The sequence below is a fragment of the Dendrobates tinctorius genome, unplaced genomic scaffold, assembly GCF_039654945.1.
Source record: "Dendrobates tinctorius isolate UK_male_01 unplaced genomic scaffold, ASM3965494v1 ptg000022l, whole genome shotgun sequence".
NCBI classification, from domain to species: Eukaryota; Metazoa; Chordata; class Amphibia; order Anura; family Dendrobatidae; genus Dendrobates; species Dendrobates tinctorius.
Window position 1 is genome coordinate 58,211,833 of NW_027361690.1, and position 12,508 is coordinate 58,224,340.

The window sequence follows — 12,508 nt, forward strand, 5'->3', positions numbered from 1 at the left end:
CCCATCATTGGCTAATGTGTCAATCACTGTCATTGTAGCAGGCATAGCCCGATGGGACTTGTAGTCCCATCGGACGATGCCTGCACAGAGCCCCAGCAGCCCGCAAATGAGAATAAAGTTGATCCTTCTACAATGTGACAGCCCTTTAGATATTTGTAGACAGCTATTAAGTCTCCTCTCAGTCTTCTCTTTTGCAAACTAAACTGTTGTGAGTTCATTTTCCCCTTCACCATTGAGGTCTGATGAACTCCCTCTTCTGGTGAAGGAAGGTAGTGAGGCTGATTACAAAGCACCTGAGCAGAATGATGATGACTGGGTGACTGGGATTGCTGACTGGATATAAGGCAGCCGACGCCCTTCTGCCTTGCGGGTGATTACTCTGAGGGATTCTTGGAGACCAGTCTGATTCCTGCTCCTCAAAAGCTAAGTTTTCTGCTCTACTTTTTGCATTTGTGTTTTGGTTTTGTTTTGCCTTGTTTTTCTGGATGTCTGCCTTTCCCTGCTGGGTGAGCTGATTTCCTTTTGCTCTGTCTTCAGATAATACCTGAGTACTGATATAGTCTTTTTTGAAGCCTAGCGTCTTCAGGGCTTTTTTCCCTATCAGTCTGTTGGCTCTTATTCTTGAGAGGCTTTTGGCGGATTTCAGACAGTAGCTTTTCTACTCTGTCCTATTTAGTTAGCTTGGGCCCCATCATTTGCTCAGCCTATCTTTCTATCTGTGTGAGTGTTTTTTCATCTTGCTTCACCGTCATTATATGTTGGGGGCTGCCTATTGCTTTGGGGTCTGCTCTGGGGCAGTTTAGATTTCCCTTTCTGTCTTTAGGCTATGTAGTTCTCCGGCTGTGATCGAGGGGTCTAGGGCACCGTAGGAACCCCCCACGGCTACTGCTAGTTGTGGTTGTTAGGTTCAGGGGTCTGCAATCTGATAGCTGCTAACTTCTCTGGTTTTCTGGACTTAGCTAGTATTTCTGTTTTTGCCTCTTATGGTGACTCATTCATAACAGAATCACCCGCCATACTGCAGATCCTAGGGTACTCAATAGCAGGAAAGAATTGTAAAAAAAAAAAAGTGTGTATATTCTTTCCTCTATATCTCTGAGGCCATAGGGGAATTTTTTTTTCTCTCAATGGAGATAAAGCAATTGTCTGATCGTGTGGAGCAGCTCGCTGCGGAAGTGCGGGGAATTTCCGCCTACCTTGCTCATTCACATGCTGCTGAACCAAAGATCCCTACTCCTGATGTGTTTTTTGGGGATCGGTCTAAATTTTTGAATTTCAAAAATAATTGTAAATTATTTTTTGCCTTGAAGCCTAACTCATCAGGGAGCTCCGCGCAGCAGGTTAAAATTGTCATCTCTTTGCTGCGTGGTGATCCCCAGGATTGGGCGTTTTCTTTGAAACCAGATGATCCTATTCTGACTAATGTGAACGCATTTTTTCAAGCCTTGGGGTTGTTGTATGACGAACCTAATGCTATTGATCAGGCTGAAAAGACCCTGTTGGCATTGAGCCAGGGTCGAGATTCTGCAGAATTGTACTGTCAAAAATTCCAAAAGTGGGCGGTCCTTACTACCTGGAATGATAATGCCTTGGCAACTCTCTTTCGGAAGGGTTTGTCAGAAGCCGTAAAAGATACTATGGTGGGATTTCCTGTTCCCTCTGGTCTTGACGATTCTATGTCATTAGCCATTCAGGTTGATCGGCGTTTACGTGAACGCAGGACTGCACGAGAGGTGTTGCCACCTGTTGAACAAGTGTCTGAACCTATGCAATGTGATAGAGTTTTGTCCAGGGAGCAACGTCAGGAGTTCAGAAGGCGTAATAAGCTGTGTTTTTTCTGTGGAGATGCCTCGCATATTATTTCTGTTTGTCCTAAACGAGAGAAACGCTTTGCACACACGTTTTCTGTTGGTGGTGTTCAACCTAAGTTTCTTCTGGCAATTACTCTGATCTGCTCCCTGTCCACATTTTCCGCCAAGGCTTTTGTGGATTCGGGCGCAGCCATGAATCTAATGGACTTGGATTTTGCTAAACGTTGTGGATTTCCAATGACACCTCGGCGGATGCCTATCCCTTTGAGGGGGATTGATTCTACTCCTTTGGCGAAAAATAAACCTCAGTTTTGGACCCAAGTGGTAATGCGTGTCGCCCCAGACCATCAAGAAAAATGCAGATTTTTGGTGTTGCATAATTTGCATGATACCATTGTTCTGGGGTTTAACAGGTTGCAAATTCATAATCCAGTTTTGGATTGGAAATCTGTGTCTGTGGTGAGTTGGGGTTGTCGGTGTGCTCTTAGTGAGGCTCCGTTTTTTTTCCACCTCTCCTCAGTCGCATGATGTTCCTGACTATTTGGCGGACTTTTATGATGTATTTAGTGAGAATGAGTCTGCGTCTTTGCCTCCTCATAGGAGTTATGACTGTGCAATTGAACTGAGCCCAGGGTGTAAATTTCCTAAGGGTCGGCTCTTCAGTTTATCTGTACCCGAGCACGAGGCTATGCGATCCTATATTAAGGAGGCGTTGGAGAAGGGTCATATTAGACCATCCTCTTCACCCTTAGGTGCCGTTTTTTTTTTCGTGGCCAAAAAGGATGGTTCATTAAGGCCTTGTATTGATTATCGTGCCCTCAACAAAATTACTGTTAAATATCAGTATCCGTTACCCCTGATTTCGGATCTATTCTCCAGAGTTAAAGGTGCTTGCTGGTTTACCAAGCTTGACCTCAGGGGGGCGTATAATCTTATCCGCATTAAGCATGGGGATGAATGGAAGACGGCGTTTAATACTCCGGAGGGACACTTTGAGTACCTGATGATGCCTTTTGGGCTCACTTATGCCCCTTCTGTCTTCCAGTGCTTTATGAACGACATTTTCCGAGACTTTGTGGATAAATTTTTGATTATCTATCTGGATGATATTTTGATCTTCTCCAAGGAATGGGATTCTCATGTGGAACATGTTCGGACTGTGTTCCGGATCTTGAGGTAGAATTCCCTGTATGTCAAAGGATCGAAATGCCTTTTTGGGGTACAGAGGATTTCATTTTTGGGATTTATTTTGTCTCCGTCAACTATTGAAATGGACCCGGCCAAGGTACGGGCCATTTATGATTGGGTTCAGCCCACTTCTTTGAAGGCCCTCCAGAAGTTTTTGGATTTTGCTAATTTTTATCGGAAATTTATAGCAAAATTTTCTAGTATTGCCAAGCCATTGACTGATCTGACTAAAAAGGGTGCTGATGTGTTGAATTGGTCTCCGGAGGCTGTTTCTTCCTTTCAGGAGCTGAAGCGAAGATTCACTTCTGCCCCGGTTTTGCGGCAACCTGATGTCTCACTTCCATTCCAGGTAGAGGTGGAAGCTTCTGAGATTGGTGCAGGAGCTGTTTTGTCCCAAAAGGATCCTGTAACATCTAAAATGAATCCCTGTGCTTTCTTTTCCCGAAAGTTCTCTCCATCTGAACGTAACTATGATGTGGGGAATCGGGAACTGTTAGCCATGAAATGGGCATTTGAGGAGTGGAGACATTGGTTGGAGGGAGCTAAACACCAAGTCGTGGTCCTCACTGATCACAAGAATTTGATTTACCTGGAGTCGGCCAAACGCTTGAACCCTAGACAGGCTAGGTGGGCCTTGTTTTTTACACGTTTTGATTTTGTGGTCTCTTTTCTTCCTGGCACTAAGAATGTCAAGGCAGACGTCCTCTCTAGGAGCTTCTTTGCTGATTCCCCTGTGGTGACCAAACCTGCTACCATCTTAGGCGAAGGGGTAGTTCTTTCTGCCATCTCGCCCGATTTGAGACGTGTTCTGGAAGAGTTCCAGGAGGACAAACCTGAGCGTTGTCCCAGCGGAAAGTTGTATGTTCCTGACCAGTGGAAGAAGAGAGTGATGTCTGAAGTTCATTGCTCTACATTGGCTGGTCATCTAGGTATTTTTGGTACTAGAGATCTGGTGAGTCGGTCTTTTTGGTGGCCCGCCTTGTCTCGTGATGTCAGGAATTTTGTGCAGTCCTGTGGGACTTGCTCCCGGTCTAAACCTTGTTCTCGCTCTAGTGAGTTGTTGATGCCTTTGCCGGTCCCCAGGAGGCCATGGACCCATATTTCAATGGATTTCATCTCTGATATGCCTGTCTCTCAGAGAATGACTGTTATTTGGGGTATTTGTGATAGGTTCTCTAAGATTGTTAATCTTGTACTACTCCCTAAGTTGCCATCTTCCTCTGAGTTGGTTCCCCTGTTTTTGCAACAGGTGGTTCGCTTACATGGGATTCCTGAGAACATTGTATCTGACAGAGGAGTTCAATTTGTGTCTAGATTTTGGAGGACTTTCTGTTCCAAGCTGGGAATTCAGTTGTCCTTCTCCTCTGCTTTTCACCCTCAGACCAATGGGCAGACGGAGAGAACAAACCAGACCTTGGAATCGTATTTGAGATGTTTTATATCCGCTCTTCAGGATGATTGGGTTTCATTTTTGCCCTTGGCCGAATTTGCTTTAAATAATAGAGCTAGTTCTGCCACTTTGATGTCACCTTTTTCTTGTAACTTTGGGTTTCATCCTCAATTTTCTTCAGGGCAGGTGGAGCCTTCTGCCTGCCCAGGTGTTGACACTGTGGTGGAGAGAATGCACCAGATCTGGAACAAGTGGTGGATAAGTTATCTCTCTCCCAGGAAAAGGCCCAGCGGTTTTCCAACCGACATAGGACCATTGGTCCCCAGTTTAAGGTCGGTGATATGGTTTGGTTATCATCAAAAAATATCGCTATGAAGGTGGCTTCTCCTAAGTTTAAGCCTAGATTTATTGGACCTTACAAGATTTTGGAGATTATTAATCCGGTCTCTTTTCGTTTGGCTCTTCCTGTCACATTTAAAATTCATAATGTGTTTCATTAGTCCTTGTTGAAGAGGTTTGTTGAACCAGTTGTTCCTGGGGTGGCACCTCCGGAACCTGTATTAGTTGAAGGTAACATGGAATATGAGGCAGAGAAGATACTGGATTCCCTTCTGGCTAGACGGAGACTCCAGTATTTGGTTAAGTGGAAGGGTTATGGTCAGGAGGATAATTCCTGGGTCTCTGCCTCTGATATTCATGCCAAAACATTGGTGCGTGCCTTTCATCGGGCTCACCCTGATCGCCCTGGTGGCGTGGATGAGGGTTCAGTGACCCCTCCTCAAGGGGGAGGTACTGTTGTGAGTTCATTTTCCCCTTCACCATTGAGGTCTGATGAACTCCCTCTTCTGGTGAAGGAAGGTAGTGAGGCTGATTACAAAGCACCTGAGCAGAATGATGATGACTGGGTGACTGGGATTGCTGACTGGATATAAGGCAGCCGACGCCCTTCTGCCTTGCGGGTGATTACTCTGAGGGATTCTTGGAGACCAGTCTGATTCCTGCTCCTCAAAAGCTAAGTTTTCTGCTCTACTTTTTGCATTTGTGTTTTGGTTTTGTTTTGCCTTGTTTTTCTGGATTTCTGCCTTTCCCTGCTGGGTGAGCTGATTTCCTTTTGCTCTGTCTTCAGATAATACCTGAGTACTGATATAGTCTTTTTTGAAGCCTAGCGTCTTCAGGGCTTTTTTCCCTATCAGTCTGTTGGCTCTTATTTTTGAGAGGCTTTTGGTGGATTGCAGACAGTAGCTTTTCTATTCTGTCCTATTTAGCTAGCTTGGGCCCCATCATTTGCTCAGCCTATCTTTCTATCTGTGTGAGTGTTTTTTCATCTTGCTTCACCGTCATTATATGTTGGGGGCTGCCTATTGCTTTGGGGTCTGCTCTGGGGCAGTTTAGATTTCCCTTTCTGTCTTTAGGCTATGTAGTTCTCCGGCTGTGATCGAGGGGTCTAGGGCACGGTAGGAACCCCCCACGGCTACTGCTTGTTGTTGTTGTTAGGTTCAGGGGTCTGCAATCCGATAGCTGCCAACTTCTCTGGTTTTCTGGACTTAGCTAGTATTTCTGTTTTTGCCTCCTACGGTGACTCATTCATAACACTAAATATTCCCAAATCCTGCAACCTTTCCTCATAAGACAGGGTTTGCAGACCGGTCACCATTCTGGTCGCTCTTTTCTGAACTTGCTCAAGTTTGTTGATGTCTTTTTTAAAATGTGGTGCCCAAAACTGGACACAATATCCAGATGAGGTCTGACCAAAGAGGAGTAGAGGGAAATAATGACTTCACGTGATCTAGACTGTATGCTTCTGTTAATACATCCTAGAATTGCATTTGCCTTTTTTGCTGCTGCATCACACTGTTGACTCATATTCAGTCTGTGATCTATTAGTATACCCAAGTCTTTTTCACATGTGCTGTTGCTTAGCCCTATTCCTCCCATTCTGTTTATGCTTTTTTCATTTTTATTGTCCAGATGTAGTACTTTGCATTTTTCCCTGTTAAAAACCATTCTGTTAGTTGCTGCCCACTTCTCCAGTTTATTTATATCTTTTTGAATCCTCTCTCACTTCTCTAGTATTAGCTATCCCTCCTAGCTTTGTGTCATCAGCAAATTTAATCAGCTTACCCTCAATTCCTTCATCTAAATCGTTGATAAAGATGTTGAACAATACAGGGCCGAGGACAGAGCCGTGTGGTACCCCACTTGAGACATTCTTCCAACTGGATGTGCAGCCATTTACGACCACTCTTTGGGTCCGATCACTAAGCCAGTTATGAATCCACCTAACAGTTGCCTTGTCCATTCAATACTTAGTCATTTTTTCAATAAGGATTGTATGAGATAATTTGTCAAATGCTTTGCTGAAGTCAAGATATACTATATCTACAGCATTTCCTTGATCCACCCAATCAGTGATTCCATCATAGAAGGAAATTAAGTTAATCTGACATGACTTATTAGTTACAAACCCATGCTGACTCTGTTTAATCACTTCATTCTTATCCAGGTACTGACATACTGTACTTGTTGTCTAATAATTTGTTCAAAGATCTTTCCTAGTATAGAAGTCAGACTCACCGGCCTATAGTTGCCTGGGTCCACCTTCTTCCCCTTTTTGAAGATAGGAACAACATTTGCTCTTCTCCAGTCTTCTGGGACTTCTCCTGTTCTCCAAGAATTTTCAAAGATTATGGAGAGGGGTTCAAAAATTTCTTCTGCTATCTCCTTCAGTACTCTGGGATGTAATTCATCTGGACCTAGAGACTTGAATTCATTTAGGTTAGCTAAGTGTTTCCTCACTATATTTCTGTTTATAGATATCCTGGATTCTTCTATTCCCTTAATAGGGCAGTGAAGAACAGTTGATGTTACATTTCCTTTTTGACAGAAAACAGATGCAAAATAGTAATTTAAAAGTTCGGCCTTCTCATCATCCTGTCTTACCATTTCATCATTTTCATCCTGTAAAAATCCTATAGCATCTTTGACTTTTCTTTTACTTTTGACATATCCCCAAAATCCTTTATTATTGCTTTTGACATCTCTTGTAAGCCTCAATTCATTGTCAGCTTTAGATAATCTGATTTGCGCCCTGCAGGTTCTGCAGGCAGCATTATATTCTTCTTTAGATATGCCTCCCTCTTTCCATTTGATAAACATTTTTTTCTTCCTTTTTAGCATGTGCTTAAGTTCTGTGTTCATCCATCCTGGCTTCCTTAAATGCTTCCTATTCTTCCCTCTTTTCGGAATTGTTAACAATTGTGCTTTGAGAATTTCATTTTTCAAGATTTCCCATCCTTCCTGGACATTTTTGTCTTTAAGGATATCCAGCCATTGGATCCCTCCAATTCTCTTTCTGAATCCCTTAAAATCTGCCTTTCTGAAATCTAACCTTGACGTCTGAGTCTTCACAGGTCTTCCTCCTCTAGTTATCCAAAATTCTAAAATAGCATGGTCACTACCTCCTAGGGTCCCAGCCACTTTTACCTCCTCAACCATTTCCTCTCTGTTTATAAGGATTAGATTCAAGGTAGTAGTTCCCCTTGCTTTTGTGGAGAGCGGGATGCTCTGTGGCACATAGATTATTCCACTACTGGTGCTGACTCTATCTCCCTAAACCCTAACTCATACACAACCGAGGGTAGGGGTTTCATAATGAGTCAGTCACCAGTCTCATACATCTGTCATCACACACACAACTAGCCATCAGAGTCTATATTAGCGCATGGCCGAGCGGCCATGAGAACCTTGCTTTTATAGCAGTGTCCTTCCGGGACCTTCCTGATGGTCCAATCCGAGCTGCTTGAGGACCTGAGCATGTTACCTCTGACCTCCAATGAGAGATCATCCCACGGGCATGCTCAGTAGGCTGCAAAAAGGACTTCGCTTCTGGAGCTGCTCGCTGCTGGCTAGTGTGGATTGCTACAGCTAAACCAGAGGTGGCAGCAGCATCCACCTGACTGCATTAGCTTGAGCAAGATGCCAGGAATGACGCCTTTGCTGAGCAGCCTTTTCTGCGGTCGGGACTAAATGGGAGACCATAGATGGCAAGGCTGGGGATTCCTCCTGTGCAGAGGTCGGAACCCGACACCTAACATTACCACCCCTCGTAGGGCCCCCTCCACCCTGCACCTCGCTATGCTCAAAGGCCGCAATGAGCAGGGGAGCACTAATATTCTCTACAGGCTCCCAGGTCCTATCTCTGGGCCATGGCCCTTCCAGTCCACCGGGTAATACCTTTTGCCATGCACCAGCTTACACGCCATGATGGCGTTCACCTCGTACTCGTCCGAGGACAAGCCTGATGTCCCGGTAGATGACTCAGAAAACCGTGACATGTGAACAGGCTTAAGGAGGGACACGTGGAAGGTGTCGGTGATACCAAGGTGTGGAGGAAGGGCCAGACGGCAGACCACAGGGTTAACCTGCTTAAGGACCTTGAAGGGACCTATGAAGCGTGGCGCAAACTTAGTGGACTCAACCTGCAGCCTGATGTTACGAGCGGAGAGACACACCAAGTCACTGGAAGCAAAGGTGGGAGCCGGGTGCTGGTGTTCGTCAGTGGAGGACCTCATTATCTCCTTGGAGGCCCGGATGGCATCCTGAGTGCGGTCCCAAATGTCACGTGCCTCCACCGCCCAGTCTGCCACCCTTGAGTCGGTGGACAACATGGCCATGGGCACAGCAACGCATGGATGCTGGCTGTAATTAAGGAGGAATGGGGTCTGACCAGTGCAGTCGGTCACAGCGTTGTTCAAAGTGAACTCTGTCCAGAGCAGCAAGGATGCCCAGTCATCCTGTCTGGCTGAGAAAAAAATGTTGCAGATATGTGACCAGGGTCTGGTTGGCTCTCTCTACCAACCCGTTTGTCTCGGGATGATAGGCCGAGGAGATATTTAGCTCAATGCTGAGCAGGCTACAGAGCTCTCTCCAGAACCGAGATGCAAACTGGGGACCCCGGCCGCTGATAATTTTGTCCAGCATGCCGTGCAGGCGGAAAACGTGCTTTATGAATAACATTGCCAGACCCCATGCAGAAGGTAATCGGGAGAGAGGTACCAGGTGCACCATCTTGGAGAAATGGTCGGTGACAATTCAAATGACCGTGCTGCCACTGGACTTGAGAAGTCCCACCACGGAATCCATACTGACCATCTCCCAGGGCCTGTCCGCTACCGGCAGGGGGTAAAGTAGTCCAGCGGGCCGCTGCCAAGGGGACCTATTCTGGGTGCAAGAGACACATGCCCAAATATAATCCCTGATGTCATGGGCCATATGCGGCCACCGGTACGTCCTCACCAGAAGCTCAGAAGTCCATTTTGTCCCAAAAATTTTTACCCCCCCCCGGACGAGTGAGCCCAAGAGAGGACCTCCGGCCGCAGACGGGCAGGAACAAGTGTCTTGTTCGGAGGTACTGACTCACGGGCGACCGAAGCCACGGTCCTCAGGCTCTCGGACAGGATGATCAGCCGAGGCTCCTCCTCCGATAACACCACGGAGCGGGAGAGAGCATCGGCCTGGATGTTCTTCTCTCCAGAGAGAAAATGGATGGTGAAGTGGAACCGGGAGAAGAACAGGGACCATCTGGCCTGGTGAGAGTTCAGCCGCTGGGCTGTCTGCAAATACACCAAGTTCTTGTGGTCAGTAAACACCTGGAAAAGGTGCTGAGCCCCCTCCAAGAGATGTCTCCACTCCGAGAAGGCCAACGTCATCGTTAGCAACTCCCTGTCCCCGATGGAATAATTCCTCTCCGCCGGTGTGAAGGTCTTGGACAAAAAGAAGCATGGGTGCTTCCGACCTTGTGTGTCCTTCTGGAATAGGACCACTCCAGCACAGACGGAAGAGTCATCCACCTCCAGAATGAAGGGTTTATCTACATCGGGGCCATGTAGAATGGGAGCGCTAGCGAAATGGGACGTAATGGAGGAAAAGGCCTTGGACAAGGTTCTTGTCATGATCCCAGTGCAGGTTTTTGACCTGCACATCAGGGGTTAATGTCTTGAGCTCAGTGCAGGCTTTGACCTACACACCTGGGGTTACTTATTATGGCCTCTCTTTGGTTCAGGGAGAGCTTTTTATAGCCCTGAGAAACTCCAATCCCTGTCAGTTATACTTTTGCCTTAGGCCGAGTGTTTTGACCCCTGTGTGCCTGTTCGTTGTCTTATAGCTTGCTTATATGGTTCTGATCCGGTTCTGTCCCCCGTTGTGCGTTTGCCTATTGATTCTGTACTGTATATCTGCTTCTCTGGTTTCTGACTTCTTGGCTACGTCTTGACAATCCGTTCTGTCTAGCCATTTGGTAATTGTCATGCTATCTCGTGCTTTGACCCCGGCCTGATCTGGTTTATGTCCCTGTTTATGCCAATTGGTAACTTTGTTCTGTAGTTACCACTCTAGGAGTTTTCCTGCAGCTCCTAGCTCTCTGGAGTTTACGCCATGGCCCCAGCAGTCACATGCTTCAGGTCCTGTGGGTCTGAAGCACGCATCTTCTCTGCTGCTGCCTGCTCCACAGGTATCTCTGAGCACAGTTTGTCTTACTCCGGACACGCGCACTGGCTCAGTGAGCAAGTACAGTGAGGTGTTCCTGACAGTTCTGACCACAACTTGGGATTTGCACCCTTCTTGGTGAGGACCACCAAGGGGGCTACTAAAGTCGAGAAGTGGGGGATGAATTGGCGATAGTAATTTATGAACCCCATAAAGCGCTGCACCACCTTGAGAGAATGGGGCTCTTGCCAATCCATCACCGCCTGTAGCTTGGCAGGATCCATGGCCAATTCTTGGGTAGAGATGACATAGCCCAGGAAAGGCAAGGACTCCTGCTCAAACACACACTTCTCCAACTTGGCATAGAGGGAGTTTGCCCGCAGGAGGTCGAAGACTTTGCAAACATCTCTCCAGTGGGAGTCGATATCTGGAGAGTAGAAGAGAATATCATCCAGATAGACTACTACCGAGGTGATAAGCATAGCCCGGAAGATATCGTTCACAATGTCTTGGAAGACAGCCAGGGCATTACAGAGCCTGAAGGGCATCACCAGGTATTCATAGTGCCCATCCCTGGTGTTAAATGCTGTCTTCCATTCGTCCCCCTCACGGATACGAATCAGGTTGCAAGCCCCCCGCAGATCGAGTTTGGTAAACACTCCCTATAGCCTATCAAACAGCTACGATATCAGGGGCAGAGGATACTTATTAATAACGGTGATAGTGTTAAGACCCCTGTAATTGATGCAGGGACGTAGCTCTCTGTTCTTCTTCTGGACAAAGAAGAAGCCCCCCTGCTGGTGACACCGACTTCCTAATGAATCCCCTTGTCAGATTCTCCCTGATATACTGAGACATGGCCTCTGTCTCCAGGGGAGATAGGGGATAGACTCGACTCCGAGGAGGCTCAGCACCAGGCAAGAGGTCAATAGGACAGTCGTAGGGACGATGGGATGGAAGAGTCTCCGCCGCCCTCTTGGAGAACATGTCTGCATACTGTTTATAGTGTGTGGGGAGAGAGGAAAGATCTGCGGGGACTTCGGTGGAATCAACCTGAACGCACTCCCTCAGGCATCTATCCACAAAGGCTTTACCCCAACCAAGAATCCTCCCCGAGGACCACTCTATATGGGGATAGTGGAATCGCAACCCGGGAACCCCTAAAAGGACCTGATCGATACCCTCAGGCATGATGAGGAGGGATATTATCTCCTGATGAGACCGGGACACCGTGAGTATCAACGGGACGGTCTGGTGGGTAATTTGTGAGGGTAGAGTTGCACCGTTCACCATCCTGACGGTGACTGCCTTGGCCATCATAACCAGAGGTATTGCGTGCCGTTGAGCGAAGGCAGAAGACATGAAATTGCCCTCCGCTCCAGAGTCCACCGCCAGAGTGGATGAACCAACCTCAAGCTTTCCCTTAAGGGTCAGCTTGGAGGAAAACGCCGCTGATTCTAGTGAGCCCCCTCCTATGACCACTAGAGGCGAGCGCTTTTTCTGGACCGCTATGGGCATCGGTTGGCAAGTTGGCCAGGCTGCCAGCAAACATGACATACCACAGGTGCTACAGCTGACCGGGGCCTGGATCCCGCACGAAGAGCCCCCAAGGCCCACTGCAGCTCGGACGCCCGAT